The following is a 19,178-nucleotide window of genomic DNA, read 5'->3' on the forward strand; positions in this document are numbered from 1 at the left end:
CATGGCAATTGAACTGTGTGAATAGGATCTGAGCGCTATTCGGTAGTTTTGTGCGTTCAGATCCCAGCTATCTGGGGATATGTGAAATGTCTGTGTGTTATGTGTAAAAGGGAACTTTATGTATTTTAAAGTGTTTTATGTCTTTTTGCAACCATGTGCTCAATGGAGTCTGCCTCTAGCCCTGGATAATTGGATTACTTTCCCCTTTGTCTCCAGGATAGAGGCCTCTGTAAAACCTGTATGAGCCAGATTGATATGCTGCCAGTCAGGGGAACAAAATATACTTTTACTAACTTTTGAACCCCTGGTCTGATGCATGCCAATTTTGAATATGTTGTTCCCCTGAATGGATTGATTATAAAAATGTAAGTTTTATTCATGTACTATGTAAAATCATAAAGTTATAAAAAATGTGTAAGTTTTAGCTTGGAGATAATTGAGTAGATATAGTAGGAAACTCAATTATCTCCCAAGCAGAGGGGAAGGAAACTGTGGGCTGTACTATTATGTTATTGGTTGTTTTATACCTCCCCCTGGGTGTGTTCTGTTTGTACCTGACTGTAATAAAAACCAGGCTGGGATTGCCAGCCTCAGTTCCTGTTTTACCCTCAAAGTGAAGTGTCGTCTCATTATTGGGGGAAGGATTTATTGCATGCTGTTCCAGTTGACTGCTAGGAGTGTAAGCCTATTCGTATGGTTCCTATTCAACGGTCTACTGCATTCCTATGCTTGAGAAGATTCATATGCTGCATTGGTTCAGTGATTGTGGTGTCTGCCAGAGTGCTTGGAGTCCTCAGGAAGCGCTAGGAGCATCCATTAACGGAGGTACCCAGTCGGGGTGCCAGGCGATCCGTTACAGTGTGTTTGTGTAAGGATGTAATGTGTGCATAGTGACTGCAGAGTGTGTGTTTGTGTAAGGATGTAATGTGTACATAGTGACTGCAGAGTGTGTGTTTGTGTAAGGATGTATTGGATGTTGCTTCTAAGTGTGTGTGGTTGGAGATATTCTGGAGATAAACTGGAGGTAATCTGAGGTATTCAGGAGGATAAATAAAAAGTTAAGATTTGTTTGATTTAAATTATTCACCTCATTGGAATGGCAGACTTAGTTCAGTGTAATAGTTGCTATGCATTTGTTTCACGTTCCACTTTTTGGAGGTTTGGTTGTTGTCTAATCTGTAAACAGTTTTCTATCTTGCGGCAGGAGATTGTATTTTTGAATTCTGAGATTTGTAAATTTTCTGGTAAACGAACTCAGGCTGGAACTGCTGCAAAGCCGCTGCCGCAGAGACATACTAGGAATGGCAGATGGATCACTGTAGGATCTGGTAGACTTAGAGTTGTGGATAAAAGGCATATTGCACAGTCTGTTGCTCTACATAATTCATTTTCTGCACTTTCAGAGTGTAATGGTGTTATGGAGACAGGCACTGAGGCTAGTGGTGTTGTGGAGAGAGGAACTGAGGCTAGTGGTGTTGTAGAGAGAGGAACTAAGGCTAGTGGTGTTGTGGAGAGAGGCACTGAGGCTAGTGGTGTTGTGGAGAGAGGAACTGAGGCTAGTGGTGTTGTGGAGACTATGGTGAGGCCTAATAGAAAGCAGTTGTTGTTGGGGGATTCCATCATAAGAGGTGTGGAGATGGACAATGGTGGTCTTGTGAGGTGTCTTCCCGGAGCTACTGCTCACAGAGACAGGAGACGTATCTGTAATATTGTTAAGCGAGCAAAGCAGGAAGGGGAATTGCATGTACTTGTCCATCTAGGGACAAATGACTTGGCTTGCAATGAGGTTTCAGAGGTTAAGGAAGTTTTTAGTGTTTTTGCCAATGATATACGCAAGGTTGCTTCCACACTGTCATTCTCTGAAGTTCTGCCTGTGCAAAACACTCAGAACGACAGGCGGATGCGTATTAGGGACTTTAACTTGTGGCTTGTTGAATGGTGTCGGGAGCATGGATTTGGCTTTATTTCTCATGGTAGCTCTGTTTGGAATGGAAATAAACTGTACGAAAAAGATGGTTTGCATCTTTCTCAAAAGGGAACAAATGTTCTCAGTGAGCAGTTCAGAGGTTTTGCTAGGATGTATTTAAACTAGGTGGGGGGGGGGGGGGGCAAAAGGGTGATAAAACATCAATCCAATTGTCCCCCAAAACAAGGACAGAGGGTGCCTGTAGCAAGTAGGTTAAAAAATGATAAGCTTAGAGTCATGTCTACAAATGCTCGCAGTTTAGGGAATAAGATCCATGAACTTGTGGCAATAATGGCAACTGATAGTGTAGATTTAGTCGCTGTTACTGAGACATGGTATAATGAGAAAAATTACTGGGACATAGCAATACCAGGGTACTCTTTATGTAGAAAAAACAGGGAAGGCAGGAAAGGGGGAGGGGTGGCCCTGTATGTGAAGGATAGCATAAAATCTAGCCTAAAAAAAGTTAGTGAGGTGAACATAGAGTCCGTTTGGGTTACGTTAGAATTTGGTAATCACACAGTAATTCGCGTAGGTGTGATTTATAGGCCTCCAGGACAAATTGAAGAGTTAGATAATATACTAGTTGAGGAAATAGCTAAAATGACAATAAAGGGGGAAGTTATCATCATGGGTGACTTTAATCTTCATGATGTGAATTGGAAAACAAAAATAGCTGCTTGTGCCAGGAGCACACATATTCTAAACTCCCTACTGGGATTGTCTCTAAAACAAGTCGTTGAGGAGCCAACTCGTAAAGCGGCCATACTAGATTTAGTGTTAACAAATGGAGATTTGGTATCCGATATTACTGTAGGTGAAAGTTTAGGATCCAGTGATCATCAGTCAGTGTGGTTTAATATAAGAACAGTGACTGAGTCACACCACACAAAAACAAAAGTTTTAGACTTTAGAAAAACAGACTTTTCTAAAATTAGAATATGTGTAAAGGAGTCATTATGAGACTGGAGCAATTTAAATGGCGTCCAAGAGAAATGGGATTATTTAAAAGTTGCACTACTGAAGGCAACAGAAAATTGCATTAGGCTTGTCAGTAAAAGCAAAAAATTCAAGAAACCACTGTGGTACTCCGCAGATGTGGCCAAAATAGTAAAAAACAAAAAGTTAGCATTCAGTAATTATAAAAAAACCCAGAGTGAGGAAGACAGAATGATCTATAAGATTAGGCAGAAAGAGGCCAAGCAAGTTATAAGAGCTTCCAAATCACACACAGAAGAGAAAATGTCACAGTCAGTAAAAAAGGGGGACAAAACTTTTTTTAGATACATAAATGAGAAAAGAAAAGTAAAACAAGGATTAGTTGGATTAAAAACAAAAGAAGGAAGGTATGTAGAAGAGGATAAAGGTCTAGCTGACTGCCTCAATGAATATTTTTGTTCGGTATTTACAGATGAAAATGAAGGAGAGGGACCTCAGTTAAGAAAAAGGATAAATGAGTTATTTATTACACGTGAGTTTACAGAGGAAGAGGTTCTATTTCAACTGTCAAAAGTAAAGACAAATAAGTCAATGGGACCTGATGGAATACACCCAAAGCTATTAAAAGAGCTTAGTGGTGTACTAGCAAAACCATTAACAGATTTATTTAACCAATCATTGTTAACAGGGGTAGTCCCTGAAGATTGGAAGTTGGCGAATGTTGTGCCCATTCACAAGAAAGGTAATAGGGAGGAGTCGGGCAACTATAGGCCAGTAAGCCTTACTTCAGTAGTGGGGAAAGTGATGGAAACAATGTTAAAGGATAGGATTGTTGAACATCTAAAAACACATGGATTTCAAGATAAGAGACAACATGGGTTTACATCAGGGAGATCATGCCAAACTAATCTTATTGATTTTTTTGATTGGGTAACTAAAATTATAGATCAGGGTGGTGCAGTAGACATTGCTTACCTAGATTTCAGTAAGGCTTTTGACACTGTTGCACATAGAAGGCTTATCAATAAACTGCAATATTTAAGTTTGGATTCCAATATTGTTGAATGGGTGAGGCAGTGGCTGAGTGACAGGCAACAGAGGGTTGTAGTCAATGGAGTATATTCAAAGCTTGGGCTTGTCACCAGTGGGGTACCTCAGGGATCTGTACTTGGACCTACTCTCTTTAATAATTTTATTAGTGATATTGCAGAAGGTCTTGATGGTAAAGTATGTCTTTTTGCTGATGATACTAAGATATGTAACAGGGTTGATGTTCCAGGAGGGATAAGCCAAATGGCTAATGATTTAGGTAAACTAGAAAAATGGTCAGAGTTGTGGCAACTGACATTTAATGTGGATAAGTGCAAGATAATGCATCTTGGATGTAAAAACCCAAGGGCAGAGTACAGAATATTTGATAGAGTCCTAACCTCAACATCTGAGGAAAGGGATGTAGGGGTGATTATTTCTGATGACTTAAAGGTCGTCAGACAATGTAATAGAGCAGCAGGAAATGCTAGCAGAATACTTGGTTGTATAGGGAGAGGTATTAGCAGTAGAAAGAGGGAAGTGCTCATGCCATTGTACTGAACACTGGTGAGACCTCACTTGGAGTATTGTACGCAGTACTGGAGACCGTATCTTGAGAAGGATATTGATACCTTAGAGAGAGTTCAGAGAAGGGCTACTAAACTGGTTCATGGATTGCAGGATAAAACTTACCAGGAAAGGTTAAAGGATCTTAACATGTATAGCTTGGAGGAAAGACGAGACAGGGGGGATATGATAGAAACATTTAAATACATAAAGGGAATCAACACAGTAAAGGAGGAGACTATATTTAAAAGAAGAAAAACTACCACAACAAGAGGACATAGTCTTAAATTAGAGGGACAAAGGTTTAAAAATAATACCAGGCAGTATTACTTTACTGAGAGGGTAGTGGATGCATGGAATAGCCTTCCAGCTGAAGTGGTAGAGGTTAACACAGTAAAGGAGTTTAAGCATGCGTGGGATAGGCATAAGGCTATCCTAACTATAAGATAAGGCCAGAGACTAATGAAAGTATTTAGAAAATTGGGCAGACTAGATGGGCCAAATGGTTCTTATCTGCCGTCACATTCTATGATGTAGTGTGTGTATAGTGACATCAGAGTGTGTTTTTGTGTAAGGATGTAGTGTGTGTATAGTGACTGCAGAGTGTGTGTTTGTGTAAGGATGTTGTGTGTGTATAGTGACTGCAGAGTGTGTGTTTATGTAAGGATGCAGTGTGTGTGTATAGTGACTGCAGAGTGTGTGTTTGTGTAAGGATGTAGTGTGTGTATAGAGACTGCAGAGTGTGTGTTTATGTAAGGATGTAGTGTGTGTGTTTGTGTAAGGATGTAGTTTGTGTATAGTGACTGCAGAGTGTGTGTTTGTGTAAGGATGTAGGGTGTGCATAGTGACTGCAGAGTGTGTTTGTGTAAGGATGTAGTGTGTGCATAGTGACTGCAGAGTGTGTGTTTGTGTAAGGATGTAGTGTGTGTATAGTGACTGCAGAGTGTGTGTTTGTGTAAGGATGTAGTGTGTGTATAGTGACTGCAGAGTGTGTGTTTGTGTAAGGATGTAGTGTGTGTATAGTGACTGCAGAGTGTGTGTTTGTGTAAGGATGTAGTGTGTGTATAGTGACTGCAGAGTGTGTGTTTGTGTAAGGATGTAGTGTGTGTATAGTGACTGCAGAGTGTGTGTTTGTGTAAGGATGTAGTGTGTGTATAGTGACTGCAGAGTGTGTGTTTGTGTAAGGATATAGTGTGTGTAAATGTTGTGTAAAATGTTGTTGTGGGGCTGCATACTGTGAGTGGGCAGAGCATATTTGTTGTATCATTTATTTACATTTTATTTTATTCCCCCCTCCCTGCATCTTACCTGTGGCCAGGGAAGGGGATGATCACATTCAGTTGTTGGTCCGGTGGCATAGTACGGGCCCCCGGCTGCCTGTACACCGCAGGGGCCCCAGAATACTCCATATCCACTTCCTAGTTGCTCTTCTCTCTCCTATTCTTGCGGTAAACTATGACAACCCTCACACGGCCGCACGACTCACGAGACTAGGAGAGAGAAGAGCAACTAGGTAGTGGATATGGAGTGTTCTGGGGCCCCTGCGGTGTACAGGCAGCCGTGGACCCGCAGGTGCACATATATATAGCGAAAATCGCTTTATATATGTGCACATAGGGAATGTGGGGCCCAGGACTCCCTGAGCAGACAGGGCCCCCCAGGGTCCGTCATGGTTGTCATGCCCTGATGGCGGCCCTTCTGGCCCTGCTTGGAGTATACTCTGGGTCTCCAATCCTTCACTATCATGAACAAAACTGTTATACTTTAAAGTGATACTAATGCATGATTTAGGAATTAATCTAGTAGTATTAAATGCAGTTGTGTATCTATTAGTTGCTATGCTAAGTAAGGTGTGTGTTTTGCCTCTTGCTAATGACATCAATTAAATATTTGGATGTTCTGCATACTCACATCGTGTGTAATATTCGTATTATAAATAACCACCACATGTTTTACACTCAGCCCAAACCCGGGGAGAGTCTTTGGCAAGAATAACCTGCCTTAAAACCACCTGCCTTTTTACCCTTAACTAGAAATAAGGAAACAAATGAATATGACATATTATTATTATTATTTTAATAGCCAACAGCAAATCAGTCTTACGTCCTCAATGTATTCTTCTGTTATTATTACAAATTCTTTTATACATCCTAATGTTGAAGGACTTAAGGGCAAACCTTAAAACATCGTCCAAATGTAATATCTAAAAGGGTGTATGCAATTACCGTGAACCCCATGACTAGAATATTTTATTTGTTCCCTGATGTCCCTGATGTCACAGAACCCCACATTACCACATGAATAGGAAAAACATTTTGTACATCTTTCCTCTGGGTCTGCGAAGTCACAGAAGGGATAATTATTATATCTTGTTAGCTGGGATGATGCAATCAAGACCCCAGACAGGGCTATTGCATTTCATGGAGGATCCCCTGGTGTGAAAATATGTGTTGTGTAATAAAGCTGCTTTCTACTCCCCTACATTCAGTCTTGACTAATGTGTGGGTAAAAGCTATATTCACTGCTTTACAGGAGAAAGGATCTCCAGAGCTATAATCAAAGCAAACAGCTATAACCACAGCAATGAGCTGGATAACCACAGCAGAGAGCTACGACCACTGCAAGGAGCTATAACCACTTCAGAGAACTCTAATCACAGCTGCCTGATCCAGGATAGAGGTATCCAGAGACCCTCAGTCCAGCTTTGGCTACTAGGTCTAACATGGTCTGGCATCCCCTGCTAGCAACAAGGAAGCTGACCTAACGGAAGTGTTTAACCATTTGGTGGTAGAAGTGGGATGGCTCCTTAGCTATTTTGGGAAACGTCCAAACCAACAGCAGGTAACCTGCACATCTTCCGTAATTTATGGATATGGATAGACGTCCATACAGCGTCCTCATCCATGCAGCGTCCTCATGCGAGAAAGAGTTACAGAGGTGCGTGTCAGAGGGATTGGTTTACTTCAGAGCCAATCCATCAGCAGAGGTGGTGCAACTAATCTTGGAGAATGTGCCCGTAAAAATGGACTCCAAGACTATATCTGTGCATACCTGAATGACATCGCTGTCTATAGCAACTCCTGTGAAGAACACTTGCAACACTTAGGGACAATACTGTATTGTATCCAAGCCACCAGCCTTTCCTTAAAACCAGAAAAGTGTTGCATCACGATATCCGAAGTACAGAACCTTGGACACAGAGTATGCTGTGGGCAACAGCGTCCTAAGCTGCTTTCTACTTCCCTACATTCAGTCTTGACTAATGTGTGGGGAAAAGCTATAATCTCTGCTTTACAGGAGAAAGGGTTTTCAGACAGGCCATCTTACAGCATTATGGGCCCCCGGGCAAAGCAGTGCACTGGGGCCCTGCCTACACAACCACTCACATGAATAAAAATGTAAATTATAGGTAAACTTAAGCTTTTATTTATTAGTAACTCCAACAAATGCTATACATTCATACAATACACACACATGTACTGCTGAATACACACAGGCTGCTGAATACACACACACAGGCTGCTGAATACACACACACAGACTGCTTAATATACACACACAGGCTGCTTAATATACACACGCAGACTGCTGAATACATGCCCATTGCTGAATACACACACAGACTGTTGAATACATACAGACTCCTGAGTACACACACAGACTGCTGAATACATGTAGATTAAAACAACACAATGTATTTCGCCAACTGGGGGGGCTTTCTCAAGTGCAGAGTCCCCCAGTTGGTGAAACACGTTGTTTTAACTTTTGTTTTTAAAACATTAAAGTATATTTAGCATTCGCTACTAGTTGTGTTTGTCCATTTATTAGGCTTTTTAGGCTTTTAGCTGCTTTTATTATTTTTTTTTATCTTCTGTTCCTGGCACTAAAAAAAAACATACCGAATAAGGAAACTTTGGATACTACTCCTTGGATAATCTACTTAACTACTTAACATTATATCCCTTGTGGGGATTATACCACGCAAGTGCTACCATCTGACCAGGATCTCAACCTTTAAAATCACCTTTCCACTGGGAAGGAATTATGGACTTTGCCACATTAAATTACAGTCTTTAATTTGTCCCTGTTCCATGTAAAACGTAGCGTTTAAGCAGGAAGAATGATGCATCAATGAATAATAATTACGGTATGTAAAAAACAGATCATGCATTCATATTTTTTTCCTTCTACACTACCTTGTATTAGTATATATTCTACAAGCTTTACTTGTTTCCTTTGATATCTAATGCACATTGAGGTTTATTTCCTCAGGCAAAAAAATATAAAAAACAAACAAACAATGTTTGTCGTCATGGCCGGATTTACCCTCCTTGCTGCCCTAAGGCCAGATTCCTCAATGCACTATATATATATTTGTATATTTATACTACACGTACATATATGCACAGGTTTGGGGTACGTGTGAAAGCAAGATTTGTCGAGTTTGTGGGGTTGTGTGTGTGGGGTGGCTGCTTGTTGTGTTGCATTTGTTAGGGTACGGTTCTTGTTTTTGTGTGTGTGTTTTGGGAAGCTGCTTGAAGGGTTGTGTATGTGGGGGATGTTGCTTGTAGGGTTGCGTGCATGTGGGAAATGTTGCCTGTGTGGTTGCGGGTTGTGTGGATGGGACTGATTGTGATGTAGTATGTGTGGGTATGTAAATAGGGGCTGTTTGTAGATAGGGGTTGTATTGTGTTTTAAGGGGGCGAAGAGGCTGAGAAGGGTATGACAAGAGATGTCCACCCTATCGTCAGTCCCTATACCCCAGGATAGGCATGTTCATAATCATGGCTTCAAAAATTGCCAGTATAGAACATAAATGAAATATGAAAATAATAAATTTTATTGCTCCCTTCTAGGGAAGATAATAAACACACAAAATAATAAATGTGTATATACCTGAAAAAAGTGTAATAGAAAATATAAAATAGAAATCGTCTGTAGCATAACACACCTTGTTATCACAAAAATGAGTGACACAATCAGAAGCGGGTAACTGTCGATGTGTATGTGACCGTTACCCGATAATTATCACTATAGTTGTAGGTGTAGAGACTAGAGCTTCTGTATAGCCGCACACTTTAAATTACAGAGATAAAATGAACATCTGTGTGGCTAAACAGGCTTAAATGGTGAGAGCGTCACGGAGACCTTGTTATTTATCACTAAAGTAGCAAAAAAGAGGCTATTCGTACGTGACAGTCACCAAAATGAGTGACACAATCTAAGCGGATAAATGTCAATGTGTATGTGATCGTGACAATTACCCAATATACATCACTAGATTAGCAGGTATAAAGACTGGAGCTTTTGTATAGCCACACACTCTTAGATTGCCGGGATATAGTGAAAACATCTGTGTGGCTGAACAAGCTTTCAGTGTATAAATAGTGAGAACGTAACGATAAACTTGCTATTCTGTCACAACAGTAGCAAAAAAAGGTAGCTATTCGTACGCAACAGTCACAACCCGCATAAAAGGTAAACAATATGCGGTCAAGGTGATTAGCTAAATATAGAATATGGCAGATCTAACCTATGGCCCGATAGCAGTAGAAACGGAGCCGAAAACGGCACACAAGCTACTCCTGTGTCAGTGCCTGTACAGGCAGATTTCTAGTCTGAATCAGATTCTAGATTGAGTGGTCCCGGGAAACATGCAGAGTACTCGTCTATTCTGATACTAGTGCTTTACATTCCAGATAGATTACTGTTCTAGTCTGGTCTAATTCTGGACTGAGTGATCTGATTTTACCCGGTAGATTACTACTCTAATCTGAACTGGTTCTGGACCAAGTGGTCTCCTAAAGTACCCAGACTTCTAGTCTAAAGTCTCAAATTCTGGACCAAGCTCTTGACAAAGGCGCCACGCCAGCGCCGAAACGCGCGTTGAGCTAATATCGGGACCACTCCGGTCTGAGCGACTTCGCTTCTCACTATACCACTTGTGTAATTTGCAGCATAGACTAGTAGTCTGGTGTAATTTGCAGCATAGACTAGTAGTCTGAAGCTTTGACAGGGACCACTTGGTCCAGAATTTGAGACTTTAGACTAGAAGTCTGGGTACTTTAGGAGACCACTTGGTCCAGAACCAGTTCAGATTAGAGTAGTAATCTACCGGGTAAAATCAGATCACTCAGTCCAGAATTAGACCAGACTAGAACAGTAATCTATCTGGAATGTAAAGCACTAGTATCAGAATAGACGAGTACTCTGCATGTTTCCCGGGACCACTCAATCTAGAATCTGATTCAGACTAGAAATCTGTCCTGTACAGGCACTGACACAGGAGTAGCTTGTGTGCCGTTTTCGGCTCCGTTTCTACTGCTATCGGGCCATAGGTTAGATCTGCCATATTCTATATTTAGCTAATCACCTTGACCGCATATTGTTTACCTTTTATGCGGGTTGTGACTGTTGCGTACGAATAGCTACCTTTTTTTGCTACTGTTGTGACAGAATAGCAAGTTTATCGTTACGTTCTCACTATTTATACACTGAAAGCTTGTTCAGCCACACAGATGTTTTCACTATATCCCGGCAATCTAAGAGTGTGTGGCTATACAAAAGCTCCAGTCTTTATACCTGCTAATCTAGTGATGTATATTGGGTAATTGTCACGATCACATACACATTGACATTTATCCGCTTAGATTGTGTCACTCATTTTGGTGACTGTCACGTACGAATAGCCTCTTTTTTGCTACTTTAGTGATAAATAACAAGGTCTCCGTGACGCTCTCACCATTTAAGCCTGTTTAGCCACACAGATGTTCATTTTATCTCTGTAATTTAAAGTGTGCGGCTATACAGAAGCTCTAGTCTCTACACCTACAACTATAGTGATAATTATCGGGTAACGGTCACATACACATCGACAGTTACCCGCTTCTGATTGTGTCACTCATTTTTGTGATAACAAGGTGTGTTATGCTACAGACGATTTCTATTTTATATTTTCTATTACACTTTTTTCAGGTATATACACATTTATTATTTTGTGTGTTTATTATCTTCCCTAGAAGGGAGCAATAAAATTTATTATTTTCATATTTCATTTATGTTCTATACTGGCAATTTTTGAAGCCATGATTATGAACATGCCTATCCTGGGGTATAGGGACTGACGATAGGGTGGACATCTCTTGTCATACCCTTCTCAGCCTCTTCGCTTCTTTATTATAATCACTGGGTTATGCCCTGATACCCTGCAACCCTACCAACTTCAGTGCAAGATTGTATCCATTTACTTTCTTTCACTGGCTGTTGTGTTTTCTCTGTGTTTTAAGGGGGTTAGTGGCTGTAGTGTGTATTTGATAGGATAGGACCTTTTTGTGTATTTCTTGTTGAGGATGGGGGCTGTGTAGGGTATAGTGTGTGTTTTGGGAAGAAAATGGGTCTGCAGAGTCTGTGGGGGAATTGGGGTTGTAGAGAATGTTTGGGTGAATCAGGTCTGTAGTGTATGTGTGCAGGAAATATGGTCTGTAGCATGCATTTTGGGTTGATAGGGACTGTTGTGTATATTGGGGGAGACAGGTTGTTGTTATGTGTGTGTTGAAGGAGAGAAGGAGCTGTGGTTGGAGAAAAAGGGGTCTTGAGACAGGGGAAATGGTGGGGTTAGAAGGGCTGTGGTGGGACTCAATGAATTGGTGCAGGACTCCCCACCACCACCTTCCCTAAAAGAGCTATCTTCACTGTGCCAACCTTTCCCCGCTGTGCCTGCCAGCCAGAGAGCCTGAAACAACCACTTAAAAACCTTCATGGACTAGCGTAAGGCTCTCCCAGGTACAGAGCCCTGTAGCTACCCAGGAACTTTGTGGAACTGTGACTAGGATCATGGGAGCAATGGCGGTCTGGTCAGACTTAATCGTGGTAGCTCTTGGCCCCAGGACCACCAAAAAGGGCACTATTCGGAGGGGAGATCGGGGATGTGATAAGGCACCCAATGATACCAAGGATTTAAGGAAGCTCTATGCACCGAAGTCAGCAGAAACCATCTTTTTGTGACCAGGACTTTCCACCCAGCTGCCTGGAACTGTGCACTAGATTGGAGAATAGTTGCACCCCGGCTAAAATATTTGCCTTGAATTACTTGGGCTAGACACCTCAGATCCGAACACTTTTTGTACTGGTTACAGGAATGACAAATTTAGAGGATACTACTATGTGGGGAAGATATGTTTTGTGGTAACAGTATGTTAGACAATGAAAAGGGAGATACAGCGCTAACTCCAATGGCAGCAAGATAGAGAATATAACTTGGATACCCTAACAATAAAACAGAAACAGAAAAAGAAAGAGAACAGACTGCGCCAAATATGAATCTTAAATAAGCAAATATGAATATATAGACATACAATATTGTCAATTTTTGAAATAGCTTAAACAGGAATGTAATAAATGTCCTGAAGAGAAATCTTTATGATAACAATATAAAACCTGCTGTAATAGTGCTTCTGGTGGTCAATCTGTTATCCTCCGAAATTCAGTTCCTGCAGTTAGCCCTATTTATTTATATAAAAAGCAGCTTGTCACTAATAAAGTGTGTCTATTTCACCTCGAATCAAGCCTCGGCTGATGATTAGGGGGAGAGCTCTAATTACTCTGGGGTTTTACGAAGGAGTAAAGGGAATCCCTGGCAGCGATACTCCTGCCAACTAGGAGCAGGGCCAGTACAAGGATTTTTGCCCCCCTAGGCAAACAAAAATTTGCCACCCCCCCATATGTTATGCCCACCATGTGACATAACAATGCCCCACCCATATGATCTAATGCCAGTTCTGCATACAGTGTATTTTATCTGAAAAGGCAGTGTGTTTACATTAAAAAGTATGCAGGGACAGGCTATAGACACCAGAACCACTACATTTAGCTGTAATTGTAGTGGCTGTAGTGTAGTGACTATAGTGTCCCTTTAATGTGAGGTAAATTAGAGATTAGTGACACTAATTATATACTGGATTGCCTACTTACCACCAGATGAGGACAAGAGGATGATGGTGGACTCAGGCTGCAGTCTGGCTCCACTGATCTGGTGTAGAAGAGGCTCTCTGGAGACTGTTTGTAACAGTGCTCACAAAAATCAACAGCTCAATTTTTTTGGGCCCCTTACACAACTCAATGTCTGGGCCCCCAGGGCCTTACCGTGAGTATGCCTACAAGGCCTGCCAATAAGCCCACCTACATGGCCCACCCATGCCATGAGTTCGCTCAGGGAGTGGCGTGTATGTGTGTAGGGGATGTGTTATTTTTGAGGATGTAATGTGTGTGTGTTCTTATAGATTGTAGTGTATAGGGATACCAATTTGTGTAAGGGATGTAGCGTGTGCAAAGGGGATGCAGTGTTTGTTTGTGTGTAAGGAATGCATTGTGTGTTTCTGGGTGTGTAAGGGATGCATTGTGTGAAGCTGTGTTTGTATGTGTAAGGGAATGCAAGGTGTGTTTCTGTGTATGTAATGTAATGTAATGCAGTGTGTGTCTGTAAGGGGTGCATTGAATGTGTGTAAGAGATGCATTTTGTTTCTGTGTATGTAAAAAAGAAGCAGTGTGTGTGCGTAAGGGATGCATTGTGTGTTTCGGTGTGTCTGTGTGTGAGTAGGGATGCATTGTATGTTTATGTGTGTAGGGATGCATTGTATGCTTCTGTGTATGTGTAAGGATGCATTGTGTATGTGTGTAGTGTGAAAGAGAGGATTTGTGGGGTAGGATAGGGGCTGAGAGGGAAGCAGCAATTTTTTTATAGTGCTATCCTCTCCTGTCAATTAATGATCTCCCCTCCTGTCCCTCAGTGCTCTCCCCTCCCCTTCTGTCCCTTAGTGCTCTCCCTTTTCCACCTTTCCCTTAGTAACTTCCCATCCCCTCTAGTCCATTAGTGCAGTCCCCACCTGTCCCTCAGAGCTCCCACTCCTGTCCCTTCGTGCTTGCCCCTCCTCTCCTGTCCCTTAGTGCTCTCCCTTGCCCCCCAGTCCATTAGTGCTCTCCTCAGCCATCCCTCAAAGCTCCCCCTCCTGTTCCTTAGTGCTCTCACCTCCCCTCCTGTCCCTTAGTGGTCTCCCCTGTTCCTTAGTGATCTCCCCTACCCCTCATTACCCCTTAGTGCCCTCTCCTCCCCTTCCCTTCCTTAGAGATGTCCCCTCTGTTGTTAGAGCTCTCCCCTGTCCCCTATCCCTTAGTGGTTTCTCCCCTCTCTTCCCTGTCCCTCAGTGTTCCACTCCCCTCCCTGTCCCTTAGTGGTCTCCCCCCCTCTTAGTGGTCCTCTCCACTCCCCTCTCTTCCCCCTTAGTGGTCCCCTCTGTGGCAAACCTAGCCACTTCTGGAACACTGGACTTTACTTGACATAAAGGTTGACTGTATTTTATGCTATGTAATGTATGTATTCTGCTGTGTCTTATGTGGCCATTGTAATTCGTATGCTAGCAGCCGTAAGCCGCTAGCATTCAATTACTTAGTTTCACGAACAGCGACTATCCGGGCTGTTCGTGAAACGAATATGGGGCCCCCTGATAGCCCACACCTTAAGGGACGTGTGGCGCTCGTTAACCGATTGCAACAATGTTGCAATCGGTAATTAAGTGTATTCCTAGGTGGCCGTCGTTCGACTACCGACCACGCGGCGGTCAGCCATCTTGGATCCTTTGTCTCTCCAGCGGTGTTTTGTCGTCGAGCGCGTGGAACTAAAAATGTCTACTCGACGACACGAACACCGCTGTACTTCCAGGCCGTTCGGGAGCTCCGGTCTTCTCCTATTATGGTTCCCCATAGGTGTTCGGTACTTTGAAACGAATTGAAATAATAAATGTATTTCGTACGGCGTTCGGTTGTTTCAGCTGGGATCTGAGCGGTATTCACACGAAAGGTGCACTCAGACCCCAGCTGTCTACCGAACGTCAGTTCGTCTGAATAGCATGAATATTGGGAAAGTCGTGAATCTAAATGTAAAATGCTGGTTCTGCTGCACGGAGGGATAATCCACTTAACGGTATATTTTAGTGGGAGTATCCCTCTCGTCCAGCAGTGCCTGATGGGAGAAATGTGTAGAATGCCCCTGTTATGCCAGTACGGAAACCCCATGCATGGGGACTTGTATAAATACCAGAACTGTGAATGAAGACCTCAGTTGACTCCCATACTGTGTTTCGTCCAGTTATTGGGAGGATTGGGATATTGCCTTACTTTTCAGCGCTGACTGTGGATTTACCTGTAATACCAGCGGAGATCGTGGATTATAATATTGCCCTCCGCTACACCCTCTCCCCCACCCCCCTTTAGCGGTCCTCTCTCCCCCAACATCCCTTAGTGGTACTCCATCTCCCCCAACCCCTTAGTGGTCCTCTCTCCCCCACACCCCCTTAGTGTTCCTCCATCTCCCCCAAACCCTTAGTGGTCCTCTCTCCCCCCTCCCTTAGTGGTCCTCCCCCCCCCTCTTAGAGGTCCTCCCTCTCCTCTTCCCCCTCCCCCTTTAGTGGTCTTCCCTCTCCTCCTTCCCCCCTTTGGTGGTCCTCCCATTCTCCCCTGCTCTGCCCCCCTTAGTGTTATCCTCCCTCCCTGTTGTGCCTCCTACCTAGCTTTGTGGCGTTACCCGGCGGCGCAGACCAGGGTACAGAAGCATCTTTTTCCGGTACATGGCCGGACTGTACCCCGGTCCGCGCCGCCCGGCCACACTACATTGAGTGACTGGCAGTACAGTCCATTGAAGTGGTTATGGTGCTGTGAATGCTAATCTAAGGATGGATTGAAAGCCTTTGATACAAAGCACACATAATCTCAAGCTGTTTCCAAAACAATTTGACAACTAGTTCACTGAACTCTCCTCCCAGAGCACCAAATCTCAATCCATCAAATCAAATTTGCAATGTGCTCTGTTGGATTGACCAGACATAGACCATCACTAAGGAATGTTTCCACATGAATCCACACCGTGAATCAGTTAAGATGTACTGGACACCAAGTGTAAATATATGTAATATGTTACATAATTTCCCATTTTGCATGTCATTATTTCTGTGTATTTGTATACATGTATATGTGGATCATTTTGTTATGATAGTTTCTATGAAACTACAAAGAATGTAGCAACACCCACAGTAAGTGACAGTAATCTGGTTAGACCGGTACGCTAATAACTTCACCTAGAGCACATTACACATCCCTTTCCTACTAAGTGTCTTATTTACCAAAATATTTAGTAAACTCACCGTGCAGAGGATTTAAAAAAAGAAAATCCACATTTGTAATTATGGATACATTTATGGTTACATTTGTAAAGAAAGATTTTAAATAAATGGCACTGTCTGAGAGCTGGGGACAGGAATGCTGGACCACTAATAGAGACAATTTAAAAGCATAGATGAACTGTTTGGAAGTGACAGGATTTAGTCCAATATTTATTTATTTATTTTTAATTGTAAACCAAGTAAATGTATGGTTAATTAGCTTGCTGGATCACAAGTGCTAAAAATTGATGATTTGGGGGGGGCGGGGGGCGGTGATGCCATGCTGACTGGTCGCATGCCACAGAGGCTCCTGCTGAACCTAAGTGTTATGTATTGAGGTTTATGCAGTCCACCTTCCAGTAGATGGCAGCATAGTGAAGTTATGCACTTGTTCTATTGTGTTTAGTCTCTTTGGTGTTATGTCATTATGTGTGTGTACTGAAGTAAAGAGAAGTTCTATTTTACTACAATGTCTGAGAGCCATTTGTGAATATATAACATGCTAATACACTAAACTGGCGACGAGGATGGGATTAAAATAAATGGACACTGCAGAATATATATAAAGGAAATGAAATCAGCCTGAGTGAGGAAGTAAAACTTTTTTTGGAATTCTTTTATCTACAAATATTTCCAGCATGGCTTCTCTGGGACACATGGAGGAATTTGATCTGGCTAATCCAGCCTCATGGGACTCATATGCTGACAGGTTAGTGTTTTTCCTGGAAGCTAATAAGGTGGTGGATGCTATTCAGAAGAGAGCTGTGTTACTGAGTGTTATTGGATCCAAATCATTTGATATTGTCCGCTCACTGATATCTCCTGCTAAACCACAAGACTACTCATTTGAAGAAATACTGGCACTGTTAAAACATCATTTAGCACCCACCCCATCTGAAACAGTGAGGCGTTTCCATTTCAATAGAAGAAATCAGAAACCAGGTGAAAGCATTGCAGCATACATTGCAGAACTGCGCAGGCTGTCTGAAAATTGCAATTTTGGTACCAGCTTAGAATCCTTGTTAAGGGACAGGCTTGTGTGTGGGGTGCAAGATGAAGCACTGCAGAGGAGACTGCTTGCAAGACAGAATTTAACTTTTATTATTGCACAAGAGGAAGCGCTCGCAAATGAGGCTGCATATGTCCATTCAAAAGAGATACAATCCTCCAGCAAAGATAACTCACCTGAAGTAAATCTAGTGAAGAAGACTGATGTTAAATCAAAACACTGTTCACCACACACTGATGTCACAGCTCCATTTAAAGGAACTTGTTATAGTTGCGGTGGAAAACACAGGCGTAATACATGTCGTTTTCGAAATGCAGTTTGCCACACATGTAAACGTACAGGTCACATACAGACAGTTTGCCAAAGTCAAGCCAGTGGAATTCAGACCAAATATAAGAATGTGAATAAAATACAAACCACAGCGCACTCTTTTAATACTCCACAAACCGTTTCAGATAGTGAAATGACTGCAGGTGTTTACTCAAATGACTATGTGAATAAAGTGGAAAATTCACCATCGGGACTGAAGATTTACACTGAAATTGTGCTTCAAGATGTTCCGTGCAAAATGGAAGTAGATTCTGGGTGCGCATATTCTTTGATTTCAGAAGAGACATTTACATTGTTATGGCCTCATAATTCTCCTTCAATAGTACCTTGTGATATTCATCTCGTGGACTACAACAAACAGGCTGTGGATGTTAAAGGGGTTTGTTTTATACCAGTAAAATATGGTAAATTCAGAGGACATTTACGTTTAATAATTACTAAGGGACAAAGAGCAAGTTTGCTAGGTAGAGAGTGGTTTGAACCCTTAGGAATTTCATTAACTGGAGTTAATAATGTATCCACAGATATTCTACAGAATGTGATTGATAGATTTAGTGCAGTCTTTGAAGAAGGTCTTGGCATGTTTAAAGGCCCTCCTGTTTATTTTGTATTAGATTCAAAAGTACCCCCAATTCGTATGAAGCCTCGCAAAATTGCATTAGCTCTCAGACCAAAAATAGATGCTGAGATTACACGTCTTGTGGAACAAGGCATACTTGAACCCATAACACACCCAAAGTGGTGTACACCCATAGTTCCGGTCATGAAACCAAATGGGGATGTCAGAATCTGTGCTGACTACAAATGTACAATAAATAAAGCGTTGCAAGAGCATCCCTATCAAATTCCAGCTGTTAATCAAATTCTTACTACTTTGGCAAAAGGAAAAGTATTTGCCAAGTTGGATATGGCTCAAGCCTACCAGCAGTTACCTGTGGATGATGAGGCTGCTGATGCACAAACGATAATAACACACAAAGGAGCTTTCCGAGCAAGACGTTTGCAGTTTGGAGTTTCCATTGCTCCTGGCATATTCCAGAATTTAATGGAGGACCTCTTATCTGGACTTCCAGGTGTAGTGCCTTATTTTGATGACGTTCTTATTGGAGCAGATTCTATACAGTCATTG

The 19,178-nt window shown here is 42.1% G+C and overlaps 1 long non-coding RNA gene across 1 annotated transcript in view; it reads left to right on the top strand.

The window, feature by feature from the left end:
• The first annotated feature begins 4,958 nt into the window (after positions 1-4,958).
• The window catches only part of LOC134585877 (uncharacterized), a 130,275-nt gene continuing 116,055 nt past the window's right edge, over positions 4,959-19,178 (top strand). The window contains exon 1 of the long non-coding RNA XR_010086553.1: positions 4,959-5,048. This is a non-coding gene — a long non-coding RNA (uncharacterized LOC134585877). The remainder of the gene's footprint in view (positions 5,049-19,178) is intronic.

This window comes from Pelobates fuscus, chromosome 2 (genome assembly GCF_036172605.1).
Source record: "Pelobates fuscus isolate aPelFus1 chromosome 2, aPelFus1.pri, whole genome shotgun sequence".
NCBI lineage: Eukaryota > Metazoa > Chordata > Amphibia > Anura > Pelobatidae > Pelobates > Pelobates fuscus.